Source organism: Malaya genurostris, chromosome 2, assembly GCF_030247185.1.
Source record: "Malaya genurostris strain Urasoe2022 chromosome 2, Malgen_1.1, whole genome shotgun sequence".
Taxonomy (NCBI): Eukaryota; Metazoa; Arthropoda; class Insecta; order Diptera; family Culicidae; genus Malaya; species Malaya genurostris.
In genome coordinates this window covers 42,054,369-42,079,782 of record NC_080571.1, presented here as the reverse complement: position 1 = coordinate 42,079,782, position 25,414 = coordinate 42,054,369, and the positions used below count along the sequence as shown (strand labels likewise).

General features: G+C 39.9%; 1 protein-coding gene across 9 annotated transcripts in view; it reads left to right on the top strand.

Moving 5' to 3' along the window:
- LOC131432620 (protein ultraspiracle homolog) overlaps positions 1-25,414 on the top strand; it is a 134,391-nt gene that overhangs the window by 50,918 nt on the left and 58,059 nt on the right. For 2 of the 9 annotated variants that reach the window (XM_058598999.1, XM_058598996.1), the window contains exon 1: positions 425-1,055. The exons of 1 other annotated variant lie outside the window; for it this stretch is intronic. The gene's annotated coding sequence lies outside the window, so the exon portion shown is untranslated. Of the gene's footprint in view, positions 1-424; positions 1,151-25,414 lie in introns of those variants that run through there. 6 more of the 9 variants (XM_058599001.1, XM_058599000.1, XM_058598997.1 and 3 more) reach the window with 6 other exon arrangements.

Below are 25,414 nucleotides of genomic sequence, written 5' to 3'. Positions count from 1 at the left end.
CTGCAGCTCAATTCATTCACTTTCGTCCACCGGGGCCCAAAGCCGCCGATATAAACAAGGGACCGGTAGCACCAGCTGTAATTCGCGCTGGTAGTAAACTGATACTAGTGAACACACATACCGACACACAACTGATTTTGTAGTGCATGCCATAAAGTAACCGCCTCCTAGTGTGGTGGTGGTCAGATCGGCGTACGCGAAGCAGCATCTCTCGTTGTTTCTCTCTCGCTTTCGTTCGCTCAGAGATCAAAGCCAAATAAAGCTCTTATAAAGGAACTTCTTCCACTGGACCGCGAGTGCTTGAAGAGTGGATCGCACTAAGCATTTGTTTTGTATGCATTGTACGATGACGGTGACGGCGACGCCGACGCCAGTCAGCACGAACCTTTCCTCTGATTTGGTGCACCCGGCGGCGGCGGTGGCTGTGGCTGGTTGGTAATGGCAGCGACGTCGGCTTCGGAACGACTACGACGGGGCGACGGCAGTCAGTAGCAACAAACAGCCAGCGACAACCACACTCGGCACGAGGCGAACATTGAAAGGCAATTTGCAATTCTGGTCTACCTTGTTCGAAGTCTCGGCTCGGCTCAGTCGGTCGCTAGTGGCTTCAGGCTTCAGTTCACTTCTAGCCGGTTCGCCAAACGGTCGCGGGAACGCAGCAGTAGCAGCCACAGCAACAGTGGTACGATTCGCGCGCGCCTCTGCGTTTCGACGTTTCGGAGCGATTGATCGTTGCCTTGCTTGCCGGTCGTGGTGGTTCAGGAAAATCCGTGCAGGCAAAAAGGAGAAAACGGAAAAATGAAAATTTAAGATTTTTCATCAACGTTAGTTTCACTACTACACGGTGTTCCAGCGGTGCATCAGCGAAGAAAGAAACAAATAGTGCAGTTTTGTTTGACGTTGCCATTCCGAGTGTTCATTGACGTATACCCCCGTTCCGTTTTCGCTTTCATTCGGTGCGGATCTGAGTGTTTTTTTTTATACCGTGAGCAAAAGATTCTACTGGTGTGTTACAGTCATCTTGAGGCAGTGAAATTTTTCCCAACAGCAAAACAGTGAGGAATTACTGTGTATCGGTGCTACATTCCAGAACGAAACTTGACTTTTTGTTTCGACTGAGCAAGAATCGAGTGCCCGGAACAATTGCATGGTCAGTACTGTGATCCCACGAGATACTCTGCGACAACCAACTGGTTTGGCAGATCAACACCTTACTTCATGCATTTTTTTTTGGACAGATGCTCATAAATGATGTGATAAAATTCTTCTATTCGGTTAGGAAAACGTAAACATTTATCATTTGTTAAAATTCTGTGCTTCTTTTCTGCTGTGTTCTGAAAAAAAAAAGTTTTATTCCGTATTGAACAAGAGTGGCTCAAATCTGTAGCAAATATAGCCAAGCCAGATTTTGTAGGGGCGTAAATTGACATGAGATACCGCTTAGGAATATACCAGAATGCATGTCCAGTGTGTGAAATAATTTGATGATATAGTCACAAGAGTAATTTGTAAACTTACATATATTTTCAAGTACATATCTGGGTTAGGAAATTGAATATAAAATGACTTCACGGTTCTTTATTTTCCCAATATGCTGTAAAAGCAAAACAAAATATTAACTTAAATATATAATCTTTTTCATGCATTTTTTTGAATGCATTTCAATTTTGTTCAAATCTTCGATTCAATTGATGTCGATTTCACAGTATTATTGATTTATATGTCGTGTAAACTTCCTTATTTTTTCTGTGTAGAACACAAATTTACACGATCTTTTTCTAGGTGTGAAAATTGAATAGAGATCTTCTGGAGTTTTTCTTCAAATGTGAATTAATCGCTAACTTAATTTTCGCACATTAATCTGGTAATTTATGAAATTCGAATCAATTTTATCGTCTTTTAAGCTTTAAGAAGGAGCCATAGAAGTCGAGATCTTTTTACAAACAACGATCCGAGTAATTATCGAATGGTATCAAATATGGACAGCGAATTTCTGCCTGTCGGTACAAAATAATCTAGTATGGTACATCAGAAGTACAATTTTAACTGTTACCCACTGTCGAATTGATGCCGGTAAAATGTAAAGTTTGGCTTGATTTGATCTTTAAATTTTAACGAACTCTACGCCGCAGTGTTTTCACTTTTACATGGGGACGGGTATAGCGTGATGGGTAAGCCGATGCCTTTCACGCAGCCCACCTGGGTTCGATTCCCAACCCCGCACATAGGGTCAGAAAGTTTTTCTGGCCCGAAGAGGCGAATGACCTTAAGGTTAAAACCTCTATAATCTAACAAAACAAACAAACACTTTTACATGCAGCATTTTATCAGGAATACTTTTTGGAGATAATTCGGACAACAAATTTTTTTGTCAATCTTTCAGCTTAAGTTGAAATACCTATTAACTTATTCTGTTATTCTGAATTTTATATAATTTACTATTGCAACGTGACGGTGACAAAAATGTAATAATAATACAACATAGAATATTAAATGGTTTTTGAGAATTATACGTAAAATGAAGGACGAACATTGCTGCCTTGAGGAATACGAAATTTTTGATTGGTCTTATTTTTTGTTTAGACCGGAAAAAGCCTGGATTTTTTTGCCGAAAAAATCACCGATTCTTAGCAACACTTATAACGATTCACAATAAAATATCTCTTTCGATTCCGATTGGAAAATACGGAAAATATCTCTTTCGATTCCGATTGGTTAAAAGACATTTTATGAGTTTAGGTTTTCCACAGTTTGAAAATCCAATTCAATTACTAAATTTCTACTAAAGTTTTTTAAGTTTTCTCTTGTTTTTGTTTAACTTTTTTTCTAAAAATGAAAAAATTGATCGCTCATTTCATATACCAATCGATTCAGCTCGGCGAGTAAAGCGACTGTCTGTGTATATATGCGTGTGTACTTTAAATCGAATTGAAACGGCGTTCAAAAAGAAAATTAAGTGGGCGCTCTAAAAAATATACATTGAAAAAAGTTAAATGATTTTACAAGACTTGAAAAATTAACCGAGAACTAAATAAAAAAAAACCATCTTAAATTTTTGGCATTTTTTTCATTCATAACTAACACTTGTACTTGTAAGCTGATATTCTTGAGATGTACCGTTTCACTGCAACAAAAATTTTAAAATTTCTTTTTGAAGAATCTGTTGAAATTAATAAGTAAGAGTGTTTGGTATTGAAGGGTGGCGAGAACAAAATTTACGTATTTTCTTACATTCATATCTCGTCATTTTTTTTTTTATTCAATAATATAATTATTTTTAAGGCACACTGCTTTAGCTCTAAGGTGCCAAGGACTTTTTCTAATTTTATTAACGACTAACTTAAAACTAGGATAGTATGATTGGATAATGTTGTATTGGGGTGGCAGTGGTCGACTTTGGCAGATCTAACCTTCAGCTGGCGATCGGCACCGGTCGGTGGATGGAATATATCATGAGTCTTCCAGATGACGTTGGCCGCATCCCTCGGTCCGTGTGGGTCCGCGGGAAACACCCCCAGGCTACGAATACCCGGCGGGTGGCCCGCATGACTAGAGCGACCTTCCGTGGGCGATGATGGTGATGTAAATATAACGAAAAAATATAGAGAAGTAAATATTGCGGAAAACGAAGTAAAATGGGGATATGGGAACGAAATGACTAAGAACGACAGAGATCTAATTAGTTGACATCGAGATGGTGAAGAGACGGGGAGGGGGGAAGCGAAAAGGTTAGTGACAGCAAAAAGATCTTGTTAGTTCCGATGAAGATGGTGGACAGATGAGGAATCGGGATAATCGGCGGAAGTTAGTGTCGAACCTGCAGGTGAAAATAATTCTTAGCCACAGTTGAAATAACGTCGATAAATAGGAGGAACTTTCTAAGCAAGATGTAACAGATTACACTTGTATATTAATGTGTTTGAGGAACTGGTATATCAGAAGCATATATGAACTATCCCGACTCGCCAACACATCCCGAACCGGAACCTCAGTCGGTCTACCTCGGGCCCTGAGGGATTCCAATAGCTCCGATCTGGCGTCGCGATACTCTACGCACGACCACACGACATGCTCGATGTCCTGATAACCGTCGCCACAGGTGCAGAGCCCGCTCTCCACGATCCCGATACGCCGGAGATGTGCGTTGAATGTATAGTGATTTGACATGAGTCGTGACATAACGCGAATGAAATCACGACTCACGTTCATCCCCTTGAACCAAGGTTTCGTCGATACCTTAGGAATAATGGAGTGTAGCCATCGTCCCAGTTCGTCATTCGTCCATGAAGTTTGCCAACTTTCGAGAGTTTTCTGACGAGAAATACTGAAAAATTCATTGAAGCAGATTGGTCTTTCATAAATGTCACCTTGTAATGCGCCCACCTTAGCCAATGAGTCTGCCTTTTCATTTCCCGGAATGGAACAATGCGAAGGGACCCAGACTAACGATATTGAATAAGACCGTTCAGATAAAGTTCTCAAGTGTTCCCGTATTTTCCCCAGAAAATAAGGGGGATACTTTCCTGGCTTCATTGCCCGGAGAGCTTCTATTGAGCTTAGACTGTCCGTGACAATGAAGTAATGGTCTTTGGGCAAGGTTTCAATGATCTCGAGGGTGTACTGAATAGCAGCTAATTCTGCGACGTAAACTGAAGCCGGATCACTGAGTTTGTAAGAAGCGGTGATGTTTTGATTGAAGATGCCGAAGCCTGTGGACCTGTCGATGTTTGATCCATCAGTGTAAAACACTCTTCACAGTTGACTGTTCTAAATTTATTATAAAATATATTAGGGGCCACTCGAGGGCGTACGTGTTCCGGAATTCCACGAATCTCTTCTCTCATGGATGTGTCGAAAAACACAGTAGAATCAGAAGTATCCAAGAAATGAGCACGGTTGGAAGCAAACGAAGAAGGATTAATATTCTGAGCCATGTAATCAAAATACAAGGACATAAAACGGGTTTGAGAATTAAGCTCAACTAACCTTTCGAAGTTTTCAATCACCAGAGGATTCAAGATGTCGCATCGAATGAGCAAACGATATGAGAGATCCCAGAACCGGTTTTTCAACGGTAAGACGCCCGCCAACACTTCAAGACTCATCGTATGAGTTGATTGCATGCAACCCAAGGCAATACGCAAACAACGATACTGAATTCTTTCCAGCTTAATGAAATGGGTGTTCGCGGCGGATCGGAAGCAGAAGCATCCATATTCCATAACAGACAATATCGTTGTTTGGTACAACCTGATCAGGTCTCCTGGGTGGGCACCCCACCAAGTTCCGGTTATTGTACGAAGAAAATTGATTCTCTGCTGGCATTTTTGTTTCAGATACCTAATGTGACATCCCCAGGTGCCTTTGGAGTCGAACCAGACCCCGAGATATTTGAATGTGAAGACCTGAGCTATGTTTTCACCCCCTAGTTGAAGCTGTAGTTGTGCTGGTTCTCGCTTCCTTGAAAATACAACCAGCTCAGTTTTCTCCGTAGAGAACTCGATACCCATTTGAAGAGCCCATGTGGATAAGTTGGCAAGAGTATCTTGTAACGGCCCTTGCAGATCGCCAGCTTTGGGTCCTATAATGGACACAACGCTGTCGTCGGCAAGTTGTCTCAGCGTGCAAGATGTGTTGATACATTTATCGATGTCGTTTACGTAAAAATTGTATAAAAGGGGGCTTAAGCATGAGCCCTGAGGAAGACCCATGTAACTGAATCGTATTGTCGACAAATCACCATGCGCGAAATACATGTATTTCTCGGACAATAGATTGTACAAAAAGTTATTCAAAATTGGTGAAAGACCATGCTGATGCAGCTTCTCAGATAGGATATTTATAGAAACTGAGTCAAAAGCCCCCTTGATGTCTAGGAAAACTGACGCCATTTGTTCCTTACGAGCAAATGCCATTTGAATTTCGGTTGAGAGCAACGCAAGACAATCGTTCGTTCCTTTGCCCCTGCGGAAACCAAATTGTGTATCTGAAAGTAAGCCATTAGTCTCGACCCAATTGTCTAGACGAAACAGAATCATTTTTTCGAACAATTTCCGGATACAGGAAAGCATAGCAATCGGCCGATACGAATTGTGATCGGAGGCTGGTTTTCCTGGTTTTTGAATGGATATCACTTTCACTTGTCTCCAGTCATGTGGAACAATGTTGTCCTCAAGGAACTTATTGAATAAACTCAGCAAGCGCCTTTTGGCGGGGTCAGGCAGATTTTTCAACAAGTTGAATTTTATTCTGTCTAATCCCGGGGCTTTATTGTTACATGACAAGAGCGCAAGTGAGAGCTCTACCATCGAAAACGGTGTTTCGTTTGTATTTGGTGTCGCGGCGCGGGTGATCTTCTGTTCCGGAACAGAGTCTGGGCATACTTTTTTAGCGAAATCGAATATCCAGCGGTTAGAATATTCCTCGCTTTCATTCGTTGTGTTATGATTGCGCATTCGTCGGGCTGTGTTCCAAAGAGTGCTCATAGATGTTTCTTTTGTTAGGCCGTCTACGAACCGACGCCAATAACCGCGTTTCTTAGCTCTAATCAAGTTCTTAATTTTAACGTCTAACGCCGCGTAATTCCGGTAATTATCAGGTGTTCCATTTTTTCTGAATATTTTATACGCGGAGGCTCTCTCCGCGTTTAAATTTGTGCACTCTTTGTCCCACCACGGGTTGGGAGGACGGATGTTAGTTTTTGCGCCGGGTACACGTTTCGTCTGAGCTTGAATCGCAGTATCGAGAATCAAGCCAGCCAAAAACGTGTACTCTTCCTCCGGAGGAAGTTGTTGAGTTCTTTCAAGTTTCTCAGATATCGAGGTCGCATAGCTATTCCAATCAATATTTCGTGTGAGGTCATACGAAACATTGATTGTCTTCGATGGTTTTGAGCCGCTGGTGATTGATATTACGATCGGTAGATGATCGCTACCGTGGGGATCAGGAATTACCTCCCACGTGCAATCCAACCGTAGCGATGTCGAGCAAAGTGATAAATCCAGCGCACTTGGTCTTGCTGGTGGTGCAGGAATCCGTGTCATTTCTCCCGTATTCAAGATTGTCATATTGAAGTTGTCGCAGATATCATGGATCATAGCTGATCTGTTATCGTCGTGAAGACAGCCCCATCCCGTACCGTGTGAGTTAAAGTCCCCTAAAACCAACGTCGGTGCGGGAAGGAGCTCAATGATATCACTGAGCCACCGATGCCCAACCGAGGCTCTTGGGGGAATATAGATTGAAGCAATGCAAAGATCCTTGCCTTTGATTGTAACATGACATGCGACAGTTTCAATACCTGATATCGAGGGGAGGTTAATTCGATAAAAAGAATAGCACTTTTTGATCCCCAAAAGTACTCCTCCGTAGGGATCATCTCGATCCAGGCGAATAATGTTAAAATCGTGGAAGTTTAAGGATATTTCAGAAGTTAGCCAAGTTTCGCACAATGCAAATGCGTCACATTTCAGATTATTTACTAAAAATTTAAAAGAATCTATTTTTGGAATGATACTTCTGCAATTCCACTGTAAAACAGTGATTAGATCCGTGACCTCGATGGATGATTTAGCCATCGAAGGATACAATCGCTGAGAGAAGGGGCCAATTTGCAGTCAACTGCTTTAAATATGTTTTTACTGTTGGCATGAAAGCAATTAAAATGCTTTTAAGAGGGTCAGAAATATTAAAAGTTGTAAAAATCCAGTCCACAACATCAGAGAACTTGATAAGTCCAGCACCTAGTTGGTTCTCTGATAGATTTTCAGGGACGTTTGTGGATTTTGTTGTCCCGGGAAGTGGTGGGAATTCCATCTCGGAACTGAGTTTTCCGAGACCAGGAGCCTTTTGCTTCGGTGGTTTGTCCCGATTCCCGTTAGCTGTAACTTTTCGAAGCCCTTCGGAAGACACCTTCGAACCCTTACTAGGTAGCTTATGAGAGGATTTATTCATTCTTTTCCTACAGCTATGAGGGACCGCCGATGATGGACCTTCCAAAGGGTCGTCAGAATCGCTCTCGTCAGTTGACAAGCAGGCATATGGGTTCGTTGTCAGTTTAGGAGGGGTGGCACTCTTAAGCATCTCGGCAAAGGAACGCTTGGAGTGTTCCTTCAGGGAACGCTTCATCCGATCTCCTCGCAACTTATACGCAGGACATGCCATTAGGTCATGCGGACCCTCTTTGCAGTAGAGACACTTTTCAGCATCCTTACCGCAAGAGCCATCCGCATGAGCCTCCCCACAGTTAGCACACCGGGGCTTATTGCAGCAATGAGAAGCTGTATGCCCCAATTGTTTGCAATTGGTACAATTCATTACTCGAGGTACAAAAAGACGAACAGGCAGACGAACCCGGTCCAAGAGGATGTAGTTGGGCAAAGCAGAGCCGGCGAAGGTCACACGATAAGAGTCAGATTGGGGATAAGACTTTGTTCCATCCCCGGCGATCGATACTGAATGCAATCGCTTGCAGTCCAGTATCTTGACGTTCTTAAGTGAGGGGTCCTTAAAACAGCCCTCTCCGTACCTAAGAACGTCCTCGCAAGTCAAACTCGAATCGGTGACCACACCGTCGATTTCTACTTCGCGAGCTGGCACGTAGACGCGGTACTCCCGCGTAAAATGATCATTTTGAACGAGCTCATTAGCCTGCTTTGAGCTGGTGAGCAGAACCCTGAGCTTATCTGGGCGTATTTTATCAATACTTTTTATAGTATTGTATCGCGAGGACAGATCCCGCGATATTTTCAAAACATTCAATTTTTTTTCTTTAGCCTTGGTCCGGAAATAAACCGAGTAAGGCCCGGCCGAGAGTGCAAGCCCATCGGGATAACTCTTTATGCGAGACTTATTGCTGCCAACAGAAGTCTCCATCTGATCATCGATAACGGAGGGGTCGGAATTCAAATTTGACATGTCGCGGAGCTACCTCCGCGCAGAAAATAAATGATTCGGGGGGGGGGGGGGGGGGGGGGGGGAAATGAACGGTCGAATGAAGAAAAAAAAAATATACAAAATAATAGTACTTAACTTTTAATCCAACGGGGGCCACCAAGGCCAAGCCCTCGTCGATCGGCGTATCGCCGCTTCGAGGGTGTGCAAAAAACCTCCGAGAGGAAAAAGCACACTCACTTATAATCCGCACAGTATAATCACAATGGCCACTAAAATCTGGCCTTGATCGATCAAACAATCACCGGCTAACGGTACTGTTTCGATCGTCCGCTCACAACAATGCACTGCTTCAGTGTATAATGTACAAAAAACCTCTCACAGAAAAAAGCACTATTGTCTATTACACAATAGCGATATAATCTAGTTTTGATCGTCCGGTCACGTTATCACACACGGCACTGGTTTTTTTCGCAGTAAACACAAAGCACGTCCGTTCGCTCGGAAGGTTGAAACGGCAATGATATCTCGTCATTGTATTAGCAGTTTAAAATGAACTGCTAACACCACCTAACGGTTCGATTGGTAGTGTAGAAATTAAGGTTATAAGGCTTATTTTTTATTTCTTTGGGCAGCGTAGGACAAAACAAGACTTAGACTAAGAAAAAAATACAGAAATTTCACCATCTATTGCAAGTAATACGATCCATTTGACATTATTTATGTATTTTGCGCGGTATGGTAAACAGAAAATGATTAGTGTTGTTTCATCTGCAACTAACTTTATGTTAAACAAAAAATGTATATTTTATGCATTTACTCGGTCAAGTATTAGGTGTACAACTTTGCATCCGCCGTTTTTTTTTCCAAATTTTAAAGCTTTATTGCAAAAAAGTGCTTACAGATGTATTATTCACAGTATTGTCCGTCGCTAGCGAAAAAAGGAGTCCTTTTTTGACGCTATCCATGAAGCAATCCATTTTGCCAACTCTTCGAAGGATTGAAAATGTTGATCTGCCAGGCCGTGTGCCATCGAACGGAATAGGTGGAAGTCAGAAGGGGCGACATCTGGGGAATACGGCGGGTGGGGCAAGACTTCCCATTTCAGCGTTTCCAGGTACTTTTTGACCACTTTTGCGACGTGAGGCCGAGCATTGTCGTGTTGGAGGATGACTTTGCCATGTCGCTCTTGATACTGTGGCCGCTTTTCTTTTAGCGCGCGACTTAGGCGCATCAGTTGCATTCGGTAGCGATCTCCTGTGATGGTTTCACCCGGTTTTAAGAGCTCGTAGTAAATTGTTATTCATCTTAGAAGGTTTTTTCTCTTCCACAATCATGTTTGGCATCACCGTAAGTTTCTGAAAGCATTCGATGCGCTTCAGTTGCATTTTTTTTTCGAATTGTAACAGAAAAGTAAAACTTCCCGCAGACATTTTCGAGCGTGAATAATACGAAAACAAGAACAACTGTCTCTGAAACGGCGATGATAATTCGTTAGGCACTGTACAAACTCAGTTTAAAGGCATTATCATTTATGTATTTTAACCAGCCTCAGCCGGTACAGCCACCTATCGGAAAACGGCGGAATCAAATTGTACACCTGATAAATGTGAGATTAGTATTCCGTGACCTTCGAACTATTTTTGCTCAAATCGAAGGAAAATTAAAAAAAAAGTTACAGATCGTTTTTGAAGACAGATTTCTAAACTGATACACTGAGGATGAGTGCAAATACCATTCGAAATACTAGTATATGTCTGTCACTATTACGTTAGTGTTATAACGAAATAATTAAAATTCTTCATAGTGGAATTTAAGGGTACTTTATTTTTTTTCAAAAATGATTTAGTTTCATTCCACTAACCGTTTTTTACGTTTTTTGGGTAGCAAAAACTTCAAAATTACCCAATTTAGAAACATTCTGTCTGTTCTGTCGAGAATATTGTATTCAATTTATATGAAAGCTAAAAAAATGTTATGCATTTAAAATTTAAAAAAAAATTGAGTTTTTTCCGGCTTCCCGTTTCCGGGCGTCTGCTACACATGTTCGATTTAGTACAAATTTTGCAAAAGGATTTTTCTTGAAACGCTGAAGTGCTTGCGCACTGCCGGCTTAGGAAATTAGATACGACCTTTTTCTTTAGCAGATTTTCTTTAGTGATCGTGTCTTGAACATAGTCCTTCTTTAGTTTACGTTACTGTTTTGAATAAATTTAGTCATCAAGATCGAATATGCCACAACTGTGGGACAAAAACCTTACTAGATGGAATGAAAAGTACCGGGTGAATAGTTTCGAAACGTGTATATTGTTGTTGAGAACAAGTCTCTAGATGGCCCAATACCAAATTTCATGACGATTGATCCACTAGTGTTTGAAAAACAGAAGTCGTGTCAAACGAGATCTAGTTTTCATCAAGCTATGGACGAAGACGCACCAGCGCATTCATGCGTGAAAGCTACGGTGAAATTGAATAAATTGTGATACGGATTTGTGCACCATCCTCCGTGTTCTCCAGATCTGGCCCACAGCGACTACTATCTATAGGGTGATTTTTTAAGAGCTTGAGAACTTTTTTAAACAATAAAACGCATAAAATTTGCAAAATCTCATCGGTTCTTTATTTTAAACGTTAGATTGGTACATGACATTTACATTTTGAAGATAATTTCATTTAAATGTTGACCGCGGCTGCGTCTTAGGTGGTCCATTCGGAAAGTCCAATTTTGGGCAACTTTTTCGAGCATTTCGGCCGGAATAGCCCGAATTTCTTCGGAAATGTTGTCTTCCAAAGCTGGAATAGTTACTGGCTTATTTCTGTAGACTTTAGACTTGACGTAGCCCCACAAAAAATAGTCTAAAGGCGTCAAATCGCATGATCTTGGTGGCCAACTTACCGGTCCATTTCTTGAAACCACATGTCAACCAAGTTCAGTTCTTCCATTTTTGGCAACAAAAAGTTTGTTAGCATCGAACGATAGCGATCGCCATTCACTGTAACGTTGCGTCCAACAGCATCTTTGAAAAAATACGGTCCAATGATTCTACCAGCGTACAAACCACACCAAACAGTGCATTTTTCGGGATGCATGGGCAGTTCTTGAACGGCTTCTGGTTGCTCTTCACTCCAAATGCGGCAATTTTGCTTATTTACGTAGCCATTCAACCAGAAATGAGCCTCATCGCTGAACAAAATTTGTCGATAAAAAAGCGGACTTTCCGAATGGACCACCTAAGACGCAGCCGCGGTCAACATTTAAATGAAATTATCTTCAAAAAGTAAATGTCATGTACCAATCTAACGTTTAAAATAAAGAACCGATGAGATTTTGCAAATTTTATGCGTTTTATTGTTTAAAAAAGTTCTCAAGCTCTTAAAAAATCACTCTGTATTTCCAAACGTAAAAAGTTTTCTCCAGGGAAATAAATTCATACCTCTCTATACCAGTGATTCCCAAACTGGTCTTCACAGCCTACCAGCGCGCAACAACACTTGGTAAGGTGTAATACGTTTCCCTGCGCTGCCGCAGTGAAACGGAGAGTTTGAGAAACTCTGCTCTATACGATAGTAGGTTGTTCTCTAATGAGTTCTGTTTCCCGCTCGGCGAACGACCATAATTAGGTTAAAGTCAGGTCGAAATAAACGATGTAAAAAATTCTGTTCTATTGTCATCTGTGGCAAGGTTTTACTAGTTGAAAGTTTTTGCGACTTTATATTTGGTTTTCGTATGTGACTAATGTTTTCGAAATTTTAATGGCGCTCATTCATAATGTGAAAAACATCATTTCAAATATCTAGGTGGGACATTCTGGGAAGTTTTATTCTTATTGATACATGTATGTTGAGTTACAATTTGTCAGTCACGTCGAATGACTTTGACTGATAAATCGTCAACTGTAGTCTGTACTGTGATGGTGACTGTCAAATACTCGATAGTTTTATGACCAAGTAGAAATATACTCAGTCAAAGACAGGCGACTCTTTTCGTTTTCTCTCTCTTATTCTCCTATTTTCTGTTGAAGTAAAAAAAAGTTTATTAGAGTAAATGAATATATTTCATTATTTGTGCTGTTCGTTTATGGTGACTTGTAGAGCCTGGTCCAGTGACATAAGCTATCCAATCTTTATCGTACAATGTTGCTAGTTGATGGTGACAGGTATCAGCTCTGCATGTATGTTCGTATATAACAAATAGTTAAATAAATTTGAACCGAGATTAAGTCGGATAGAAATTAACATGGCTTCGATGACAGGTTGAGTTTTTTTTTCTGAATATATGAGGTTCTAATAAACAACAGAAATTGGTTGCATAACAGTATGCGTTGCGAGTTGCTATGGGATATGAACTAATTGTATGGATTCTTGTACACAGATTTATTCTATTCTTTGTTACCTCTCCTCGAGTCAAAAGCAGCATCGTATTGTTGGAATGTTCCAATCAGTTCCGTTTGTGTAAATTACTGAAAAAATGCGATCCAGATTGTTCGAATGCTTCAATTTATTACACTGAATAATTCATCAATATCCAAAACCCGAACAGCGCCTCGCAATCCATTACAAGACTAAATCCAATTTTTTCACACAGACATGCGCGGCGGACGCTTTGCAGCTTTGACTTTCAGCTAGCTTTAGTTGCGCTATTCCTAGCAATCAACCCCAGCCCAGGCAACTATTCATGAGCCGGCTTCGACTGGAAGAAATAGTGGTACGATCGAGTGAGCACAGAAAAAAAGTAAATAAATAAAAACAAAACCGCGAGAGCTCGCGGTTTTTCAAGGTCACATAACCACCCGTAACCGCAACGTTCGCATGCTGCGGTGTTCAACAGGAAAGACGGACGGGGACCTTTTATAGGTCGTGGGGAAGGATCGTGCAGGAATAGTGGAAAAGTGGAAAAAAGGAAACCGCCACCATGGGTTCGGTTGAACTTCGTACGGGTTGTGATATTGGTGGATTATGACGGCAAAGCTGATAAATGTGAGAGGAAAGGATTGAACTATCGGATTTTTTTCGTGCGCAATGTGAATCAACTAAACATTCGTTTTCACATCTGTCATTCAAGGTGATATGTATTAGCAACATGCATTACGTCGTTTTTTTTTGCATTGTTTTCCGCTTGATCCTGACTAATCATCTGAACAGCACTTGACATTTTGATGCATCGCGTGTTGCCACCCATGCTCATTTCCATAACAGTTACACGCAAATTTCTTTAAAGGTTCAAATGGGAACTGAACTACGCTACAGAATAATAAGTTCTAGCAATTATTCAACCTATAAACTGGTGTGCAGTTTATGGATGGCCTTGGCGTGTTTGATTAGGGAGGACGTACTCCTTCTAGGCCTTGATCAGTTTATTCATCACTGAATCTGTGTTTGTAACTTATTTACTATTTTACTTGCAATATGTCGAGCGTAAAAAACCAACAAGTTAAATCACGATATTTCTTCAAAATTCACCTTCAACACTGCGGAGTATGTGGGAAGGAAACATTGGTGACTTACGAACATCAGTTTGCCATCTGCCATAATTGGCATAGTGCTTTTTTTCTTTACAACATTCGAATTTTCTTATAATTCCAAAGGACGAAGCTCTTCTGCACGGACCAAATTATGGCTCCGTACCCTTACCGCTAGTGTTTATCAATACAAACATGCTAATCCCACCTGGACGCGATTGGCGATTCGTTGCATGTCGGCTAGAACGAAAAGGCAGAACGTACCATACCAAGTATGGAGAAGCGTTGACTTGACAGGATTATAGTCGCAGTTTCGTGTGTATAATTTATGCATTACACATTTGGTATAAGCTGTTCACGCAACAAAATTTTATGGAGTATATCTCTTGAAATCTGGGGACATTTTGGTCCATCCTATTAACGAGAATCCATGTCAAAAATCGTATGATTAACAACATGCTTTCAACTTTAATGAGGTAAGTCATGTTGAGACACGAGGTTTTTTTTCAAGTGCAGCGATTTTTGCATCTCAAACCGAATGTCACCGGTGCAGTCGTAAGCGTGTGCCCCGATTCGGGTATCAGTTCCACGAAATTGACTTGCCACCAAACATAAAACCGTAGCGCCAGCAGTTCAGTTCGTTTGTTTGTTTGTTTGTTTTAATGTACGAGCATCGTCGCGAGGCAAAACACCGATTCTAGTCGCATTCGTGCCCATTTCGCGACCAGCGTGTGTGCGTGTGAGAATGGGCCTCGATTGGGATAAATGTGTCACATTCCCTTTATTCGCGCTCTGGCAACTTCTGCTGGTTTATTGCACACATTTTTAATTTTTATTGCATCGTTTCGGTGTTCACTTCAGTTGCAGTGTTATTTTTTTTGTTCCTATCTCTTCTTCGTTTCATTCAGTTGTTTTCCCTTTCTTCTGCGGATTTCGCATGTGGCCCCGTGTGCGACCGAATCACGTCTGTTTCGCATATAAATTAAGTGCTACGGCCGCCAAGAGTGATGTGACAAAGATCGAGTCATCATGGACGCGCGAGAAACTTCGTGTATACACTCATCGACGGTAACCACAATAAAAACAACAAGCAGCGCTGAACACGCGTCGTGATGAAAAGTGCATCTACTCGGAGCTGCCCGGCGAGTGAAACCGAGACGATGGGAAGAAGTCGGGGAATCAGGAATCAGAACAAATTGGCTCAAATGGCACGTTCCCCTTGATATTTGGAGATTTGTGCCTTGCCATCAATTTGTTTTTAGCATCATTTTCCCGATATATAAGAGGGAAGGATTGAAAGGAAATGGTAAGGGTTGGACTAGGAGGATGGGAAAAATTGACGACACAAAAACACATAAAAGCAGAAGTAAATTCTGCACCCCTAAGGGATGCTGAACAATCTGCTGAGGATCACATTTAGTGGAAGCAGAAGGAAATTCTGAACCTCTACGAGGTCCCGAACAGTCTGCTGTTAATAAAACCTCCAACCCCCGAGAGGATTTAGAGATCTTACAAAAGCGACACCATTCTGCACTCCCGGAAGAATGCAGAACGACTCGCAGTATGTACGAGAAGAAGTAAATTCGGTACCCCTCAGAGGATGCCAAACAATCTGCCAAACCCTATTTAAGGTGAATACAGAAGGGATTCATTCACTCCAGGAAGAACGATGAACCTTTCTGACTATAGCTCCTTACCACATTGGGTGAGAAACGAGAGAATATCCTTCAATTTTAGCTCCGCATACACAGACTCAACCATGTATGGAGAACCAAAAACCCGGATACGTAGCTGCGTCAATGCGGGACAGTTACATATCAGATGATATGAAGTACCATAATCGCATTCACACAAATCACACGAATAATACTCAGCACGTTGAATAGTAGCCATGTGATAATTGAGTTTGCAATGTCCAGTCAGAGCTCTGACCAGAATACTTCAATGATACTTGGAGAAATGCAGTAGACACTTTGACATTTTCAGATTTAAATCTGGTAGAAATGCTTTTGTCTGAGCGCAAGTTTGCAAGCTGCGCCAGTAGCTGGCATGTTTGGATGCAGCCCAAGAACGTATCTTGTGCTTTATCCAACTAGTTGAAAGTGGTAAAGCTGGTTCAGGACCAACGAAATCATTCGTTGCACCAGCTCTAGCCAACTCATCAGCCCATTCATTTCCAGTAATACCAGAATGGCCGGGTACCCATATGAAGTAAACAGCATTTGAAATGCTGAGGTCTTCAATTTGAGTTCGACATGCGATCACTTGATTCGACCGTGAGTCATTCGAACTGAGTGCTTTTAAGGCTGCCTGACTGTCGGAACAAAAATAAATACGTTTACCACAGATCCTCTGCTGAAGTGCCGATTGTACTCCACACAGAATTGCGTAGATTTCTGCTTGGAACACAGTACAGCATCTACCAAGTGAATGAGACTGCTCCAGCCTATTTCACGACAGTAGATACCAGCACCAGCACGACCATTCAACAGAGAACCGTCCGTAAAACAAACTATGTGTTCATCAAGTTGTCGTTCCAGACAACCAGACAATCATTCCTAACGAAGAGGATAGCTCACATTGAATGTTTTAAAAGGAAAACTGCTTGTGAGAGTTAGGTCACTAGGAGCGAGTAAATACTCATCCCACGGAAACATTTGAGACCACAAGCGAGTGTGACTGGTAGCATATTCTAATGGGTTACTGTTCCAAAGCCCTGTAACCCTAAGACGGTATGCACAAGATAATGCTTCTTGTTTTAGGAACACATGTAGTGGTTTAATGCACAGTAGCGCCTCTAGAGCAGCAGAAGGAGTTGTCGTGAATGCTCCTGTCATCGCCATTAGGACCATCCTTTGGAGATGATTTAGCTTTGACTGAACTGTCGCGACTTCTCCTTTCTGCCACCATACAAGACATCCATATGCTAAAATTGGTCTAACGATAGTTGTGTAGATCCAATGAATATATCTGGGTTTGAGTCCCCATGATTTTCCAAAAGCTCGTCTGCATTGGCCGAAAGCCATGCAAGCTCTTTTAATCCTGAAATCAATGTGAGCAGACCAATTCAGTTTTGAGTCAAGAATAACCCCGACGTATTTAACTTGATCGACCACAGTGACCCCTGAACCAAAGAACTGCAACGGACGAGCTCCTGTAATTATCCTACGATGAGTGAAAAGCACCATTGATGTTTTGCCCGGATTTACAGATAATCCAAACCTGACAACACCATTGTTCAACAGATCGCAGGGCTTGCTGCATTAAATCAAAGAGAGTGTTAATGCTTATACCGGTCATCAATATATGATAATCGTCGGCAAAACCATAAGTCGGAAATCCAAGGTTATAAAGTTTCCTTAACAAACCATCAGCGACTAGGTTCCATAAAAGTGGGGATAGTACACCACCTTGAGGACACCCACAGACACTCAGCTTTCTAATCTCTGGCCTACCGAAGCGATGCTCAAAGAAGTTGATTGCTAAGCATTGCGTGTATCCAGTAAGGGAAAAACCCAAGATATTCCGTTCACGACTGCAATGTTTAACCTCCTGCAGCCATTCAGCCATCGGCACGGAAATACACCTTGACTTAGGAGTTCCTATTTTTGTGGCCTTTTACGACATGGAATAGGAAACCAGTGGATCAATTCTTGGTAAAAAATAATTCCGCCGGATGCCACACGGCTTACCTGTTTGGTGGACTTATACCACCGGTACAGGTGGACCGTAGCGTTATTCTTAGCAGTTGGGAGTCATCATGGACGCGCGAGAAACTTCGTGTATACACTCATCGACGGTAACCACAATAAAAACAACAAGCAGCGCTGAACACGCGTCGTGATGAAAAGTGCATCTACTCGGAGCTGCCCGGCGAGTGAAACCGAGACGATGGGAAGAAGTCGGGGAACCAACGATTCTAAATTATCCCAGACAGAATCTTGCTTTTTTCTTGTTTTTTTTTGTATGTAGTTGCAGACCTGCACGGAACCCCTCGCGATCGTGAAACAACCAAAATGTTAGTTGTTTTTCTGAATTCGATTGGTTAAAATTTGGTACAACTAATCGATTGTTGTTTCAACTAAACTGTCATTTTTGTTTTTCGATTAGCAGAAACGATGGTTGAAACAACTAATTCAACTGTTTTAAAAAAAATGCTGTCAATTAGTTAGGACACATACCTTTCAATTTCAACAAATATTTTAGTTGAAATAACTGGTGTTGTTATTGAAACAAAATTCTGTTAGTTGAAAAATAAATCGGTTTTATTTGTTTGTTTGTTTTGAGATCAGTAAAGATCTAAATTCTAAAAAAAATACTTCTGATTCGATCGGAAATGATTGATGTAGAAAAACGTTTTTAATCAGCAAAAGTGCCCGGAGGGGCGAGTAAATTAGCGAAATTATTAAATTTACCTAAAATGATGCCTTCAAACGGTTGAACTAAAGTTATGCACTGATAATTTTAGTCAATTTATATGAGCTTTGGTGCATCAACCGCTGGGAATTGGAATTTTGCGACGGCAATTCAAACGCGCCATTCAATCGCAGCGCGTTCTGTGCGTTTGAAACCCTTCGCTCCTGTTACTTTTATAAATTAAATTCATGTCAAAAAGCGATTTATTGCTAATGCATGAACATAATCGTCGGTATCAAACAGCTGGAAGTAAAACAGTCTGCTGGAAGTAAATCAATGATCGAATTTGAAGCATAAAATTTTTGCGCATACCTGAAACATTACGAGATGATCATTTTCAAATTTTTCACCAAATCTTTTTTATCTTAAACAAGGTTAATTAATAATAGGATAAACACTTGGTATCATAAATTTCTCAAATCGAATGAACACAATTTCACCAAACGCTTTAACCATCGATGTTGTTTTCATTGACATTTTGAAGCGACGCGAACAGATTTCAACTAAAAAAGTTGTTGATTTTGCATTGCGATTATTGTTTTGCTTTCAACTGTCTCCGGCATTTGACAGCATTCAAAACAACATATTTTTTAACTACTTCAATATATGCAAATCAAAAACCATATTGGTTGAATCAAAAAGAAATTAGTTAAATCAACTGTCGCAAAAATCAAAAACTGCGATATCGCAATTTTAAGATCGAAGGGTTCTCCGTGTGGATGGAATTTCTTAGCAGGCAGTAACTTTTTTTCTATTTTATGAATATTCTCTGCTCTGCACAAAACTTGCTCCTGGGTACTAACTGAAGCTGTAGATTAAATCCAATTTCAATGTCATTTTTTATTACTTGCGAATTAGTTAACTATCCAAAAGATGAATCTTTTTATAGCTATTACTTTTAACTCCATCAAAAGATGGAATTGTTAAAAAATCCTTTGAGATATTCGAAATAGAAAATGATTTTGCATTCCCTTACCATATGTGTAGCGTTAAAAATCTAACAAATTAGACCACGAAATTCCTTCATAATTTACCTTCAACACTGCGGATCATGTTTCAAGGAAACTTACGAACATCAGATTGTCACCTGCCATAATTGACATAATGCGTTCCTTCACCACATCCGAATTGTCTTATAATTTAATAGAGCGAAACTCTTCTGTATATGAGCGACACACTGAACCGAACAATGTATCATGAAAAATCACTTCTACATAAAATGAAAAGACCCGGGTCTCTCGCAGAAAAGATGTGAATAGTTTCGAACCGTGTATATATTTGTTGAGAATAATCCTTCATCCTTTTGGCCCAATACTAAATTTCATGAAAATCTATCCACTAGTGTTTGAATAACATCTGATCGTGTCAGACGAGTTCTAGTATTCATCAAACTATGAAAACAGACGCACCAGCGCATTTATGCATAAAAGCAACCGTGAAATTGAATGATTTTCGGTACGGATTAGTCCACTATCCCCTGTATTCTCCAGATCCAGCCCCAGCGACTATTACCTATTTCCAAACCTAAAAAGGTTACTCCAGGGAAAGAAATTTTCGTCGAATACTGAGGTCATTGCAGAAACGGAAGGCCTCGACAAATCTTTTTTTTTTATTTTTAAAGGGCATCAATATACAGACCGATGCATCAAGTGTATCGCTCTAGATGCAGATTATACTGAAGAATAAAAAAGTTTTCACTGTATAAAAAATCGACTTTTTCTTAGTTAGGCCCGGGACTTCTCATTCCATGTAGAACATTACAATACAACACTACTACCCTCAAGCATGCTGGAACACTAATTGAGACAATTAAAAAATAATTGAATCCTCCATATAGCTACTTTGTTTGGTGCTGTGAAAAACTGTGTCATGTTTTATTTTTTTAGAACTTCAAAATTCCTCCAAATACTTCATTCATGGAAAATTTTATTTGCTGAATGCACTTAACGAATTCATTTAGTTTTCTTAGTTTCGTCTTAAACTCTCTATGGCACAGCATTTCAACTAGAGGAACTATTGCAACTTAGCAGTTCTAGTTAAATAAGACGTAAAAGTATACTCTTTTAGAGTATCACAACTAATGCACCAAAGCGCAACGCTTTTTCTTTTTTTTTTTTTTTTTGTAGACAAACTGACGATTGGCTTGTAACCAAACAGTTTAGGTTAAACATTTACGCAGTGAACGGTATGTCGATTCTAAAATAGAAAATCTGGGAACTTAGGTACTTTTCTGAAAATTGATATTCAGCTTGGAAAAACTCGTAATATTCTTCTCACGAATCAAGAAAAAAAACTGCGTTCGGTGATTCTCTTCGCCAAATTTTCCAACTGGTTTCCTCATCGGTGTTTGTAATACGTAAGGTAATAAAATTGACCGATTTGAGCGTTGCACAAGGTGCAAGTTATATCAATACCGAAGCTTCCTCTGAATGAAAAGGCCTCCTTTAAATACTTGCGCCATTGCACATTTACAGTCAATAAGGTGGAAACACCGAAAAAGAAAAAAAATCCGACCATCACTGTTGGGAAAGTGATGATCAGAAAAAGTTCATTTCATTATCACCCGTAAAAAAACAGCTCAAGAGATTTTCTTAAAAAAACTCAGGGACTGAAAAAATCACTACCGAGATTTGCATTCATGAAACAAGCATACACAAAACCCAGTGATCCTCGAAGTCTCAAGAAATTTTTTGTGTCAGCGAAACTTGATGACGAATTTTCACCAACTGAAATATCGTTAAAGGAAGCAGAGATGGCATTTCACCAGAGTGATACACGCTGGTGTCAGATTCTTGTCCACACCGAGGATGCAAAGAACGAAGCATCGCACAAAGAGGAAAGCGCACTTCTTCTCAGTGTTGAATAGACAGCATTTGAGTGTGTGCTTGTGGTTAAAGCAGCTGGCGCGAGTGAAACACATTCTCTTCGCATGAATCGCTCTCACGCGCTCTCGTCTAAATACACCCAAGTGATCACTGGCGCGTGATGGTGAGCGAACACTTCTGTGAACTTCAATTAATAGAGAGTGGTTCTGGCCTTGCTATGAAAAATTTGCAATGAAAACTGAAAATTTAACAATAAATTGTTTTATTTTGCTGATTTTGCGTGCCCCACGCTTCTTCTACGCAAACCATACACCAGAGTGCTCACCGGGCGTGTACACCTCTGTGAAAGTATCTGCATCCACCTCAGAGAATTTATTAGCTAATGCTCTAGCACTTTGGTGCGATTCAGTGGAAGAGGTAAAAGGAAATAAACAAACGCACTCATGATGCGTGCACACTTTATACAACAGTGGTGTATATATGTGAAAGAGAAGAGCTCGCGTTGAAGTTGTCAGTGCGAGGGGAGAAATTTTGCTTGCCCTTCGTCACACAGAGGAGATGGACATCTCTGAAAGGGAGAACCGAAAGAGACAATTATCATATTTTCATTAATAAAATTATTTCTACTGAATAAATTTGCAACTGAAAAATGATGACTGCGATATTTTCGTTGTACATTGAGTGGTCAATATGAACAAAAATATTTTTTTCCACATTCCAAATAGTGATTATAGCGGCGACGAAAGGCCGTTTAATTGCAACTGGTTGTTTACACTGCACTATTTAAATTAAACCCAATAAAACGCTATTTAGCATGAATTTGATTTATAGAAGTAACAGGAGCGCAGCATTTTCCATTTCTCGAGCACACAGCAGGTGCAGCGTTTGAATTTTTTAATAACTGTTTTAACGTAGCGATAATCTGCGCTCCTGTTACTTCTGCATAAGACATTCTACCTAAAAAATATTTTTTAATCAGTAATTGTTTTTTTTTCACTACTGCCACTACTGATCCACTTATCTACAGAGCATCAAATTGCAAGAGCTAAAAAATAAGCTATTTTTTTCATTTCAACCACTTTGAGAAATAACGGCTATGAAAACTCATTTTCAAAAAATCTTCCCTTTTAGATCAGTTTTAGTGAGAATCGCGTTTGCAAATAATTAGTTGTGAACTTTTTTTCAATGAGTTTTCTGTTCGATGATTTTTTTTGTCTGAAAATCACTTGCGAAACGATTCTTGTTGCTTGAAAGAACCAAATTGCGGAACGAAGCTGAACAATGTAGAATTTAATTTCCAATTTTTTTTAGGGCGAACGGCAATTGAGGCTTTCTCATAAAATGTGTTGGGTCAATTGAAAATCGATGCAAAAATTACCATTGGTTTGATACCAACGATACAGAAACTAAATAGACCTTAATCGCTGTTTAGTATATTTTATATTCACATTGATGGCGGTTTTTTGTTGCGCTATGATCATAGACCTTGTTACTTCCAGGGGGATAATAATCCTTTTCTATCTAACACACATACATAGAAATTAATTAATTCCAAACGTAATTTTTTTTTTTGTTCGTGCAGTCGATTAGTTGGACCGATACGTATCTGGCTGCATTCATTTTCAGAGTTATTCATGATTATCTCAAACTACTAAAAAATAATCACTCATCTCACCTCTGTGGTCGGTGATAGACACCAAAATCCGTTTTTTTAGGGTAGTAATGTGTAAAACTGTCATTTCTGAAAAAAATTATCATGGAAGATAAGTCCATTATTTTGAATAGGCCCAATTTCAGATTTAAGATGTTGGGTTAGCAAAAAGGGTTTGAGTGCCAACTCATTTGATTTTTCTTAATATGAAATCAATTTTATTGCGATTTTAAAACATTTACGTGATTCCGCTAATTAATTTTTGGATTTCGAAAGGATTGAATTGAGAAAGTAAAATTTTTCGAGAATGCACCCCAAACACTAAATTCTAACATAAAAACATTCTCCCTCCCGTACATTTCATTTGAACTATTCTAGGAAAAAACACATTTTATTTCCTTTCATTGTTTATCCAGTGAAGATTTTTGAGTATCATTGTAGTCCTTTGCCGCTGGTGTGTCTTGAATAACTGATAGTTTATGGAGACGTTCGAAGACAAATAGATTATCATGACTTGTAAACAATAAACAAACAATTCCTTAACGGTAATAACGATCTAACGATCTAAAAAATAAGCTCCTCATTTCAAATCCGAGTAACTTTTTGTTTACATTATCATGAGATTCGATCGCTGATAACTTAAATTACCCTTCTTTCGATTTTCAATAAAATAGAAAAATCTTCTACAAAAATTACTATTTTGCCAACAGGGTACCAAATTTTGGTCTACGCGATTTATGGACCGCCCCTAAGGTGAAATGGCAATCGGCGAAATGACTTTCGGTCAAATAATCCTGGTCTATTTTATGAAAGTATGATGGGTTTAATTGAGATTCCAATCAGTGCTTGACCACTCAATTCGTTGATTTATTTTTGACGATGGATCTGGGTTTGACGTAGAACTACGTCTTTCTTTACTGTACTACCTTGGGTGTTATTTCGCAGCGTTATGAACTTACTCCAAATTTTATTTTTTAATAACTGTTTTCCTCTTTGATTAGTATCTTTAATTGTTTTACTAAACAAAACGAAATGGTCCCAAAACAATGAAACTCTACGTTTGACTATGGAGGGTGTCGTTTCGTGTGTGAAGACCGCCTTCCATGCAAAGTGAGTCAAAACTATATCCAGCATTATTTAAGTGGTGCTTGTCGTCAAATGCTGGCTTAATTCGCATTCGTTTGGTGATACAACGATGATTTTTTTCTTTATAATTCTCTGGATAACATTTGGAACAATTAGAAGGGCTTATTTTGCATAATATTCCCCATAGTTGTCCACCTTTCGTTGTATTTTGCTCCAATGCAAACGACCAGCAGCAGCATTACGCAATCGATGTTCTTTGAAGAGAAACTGGCTCTGCGTACTGAGCTCTGGACCCGAACCAACCGAAATGATGCACTTGCTTTACATCCTGCTCAGTCAACTGAGCAGGCTAGAATGAACAAAATAAATCAAGTGTTAACTTTTTATACCTACCCAGGTACGAGAAAGGCGTCGTGAGTTTGCTTCTATGATACTCGATGACATTTCAGAAAACTTTCAATTTGATTTATTTGTTATTATGTCATACACCTGAAAATGTTATCCTAAATTTATGATCATATTTCCGATGGCATGTAGTAAAAATTATATTGATACGTTAGATACAACAAGAGATATTCACGATCTAAAACTTATTACTCTTTGGAAAAGGCTCCCCATAGAATTGTAAGTCGTATTCACGACAAAAAAACGTTAACAAAATTCTCAGTTAGGGAGAACCTTTTTTGTCCATTGGGGTATTTGTGCAAAGGTAACAAACCATTTTTATATACTGTATGTTTCGTCTTCGCCTCGTCAGTGCATGCATAACAGTTTATGTTGAACTGTTATGCCACTCAGTAGTTCAACATAAACCTCTAAGCAGACATAAAGCTACTGCTGCTTGCAGAAAACTGCATTAGTTTGTAGCGAAGTGCAATGTCGAAACATAAAATGTATAAAAATGGTTATGTGACCGGTCTTCATCCTCGGCCAAAGTAGCCTATAAAGGGATAAAAAATGAAAAAAATCCGTAAAACTTATTAGGATCTATTTTTGACCCTAAGAAGGACCGATTTGTTGAATTTCATCCATATTTTGTACAGTTCAGTGCATTTTTCTCAAATGCAATGTAGCAGAATTTTCTT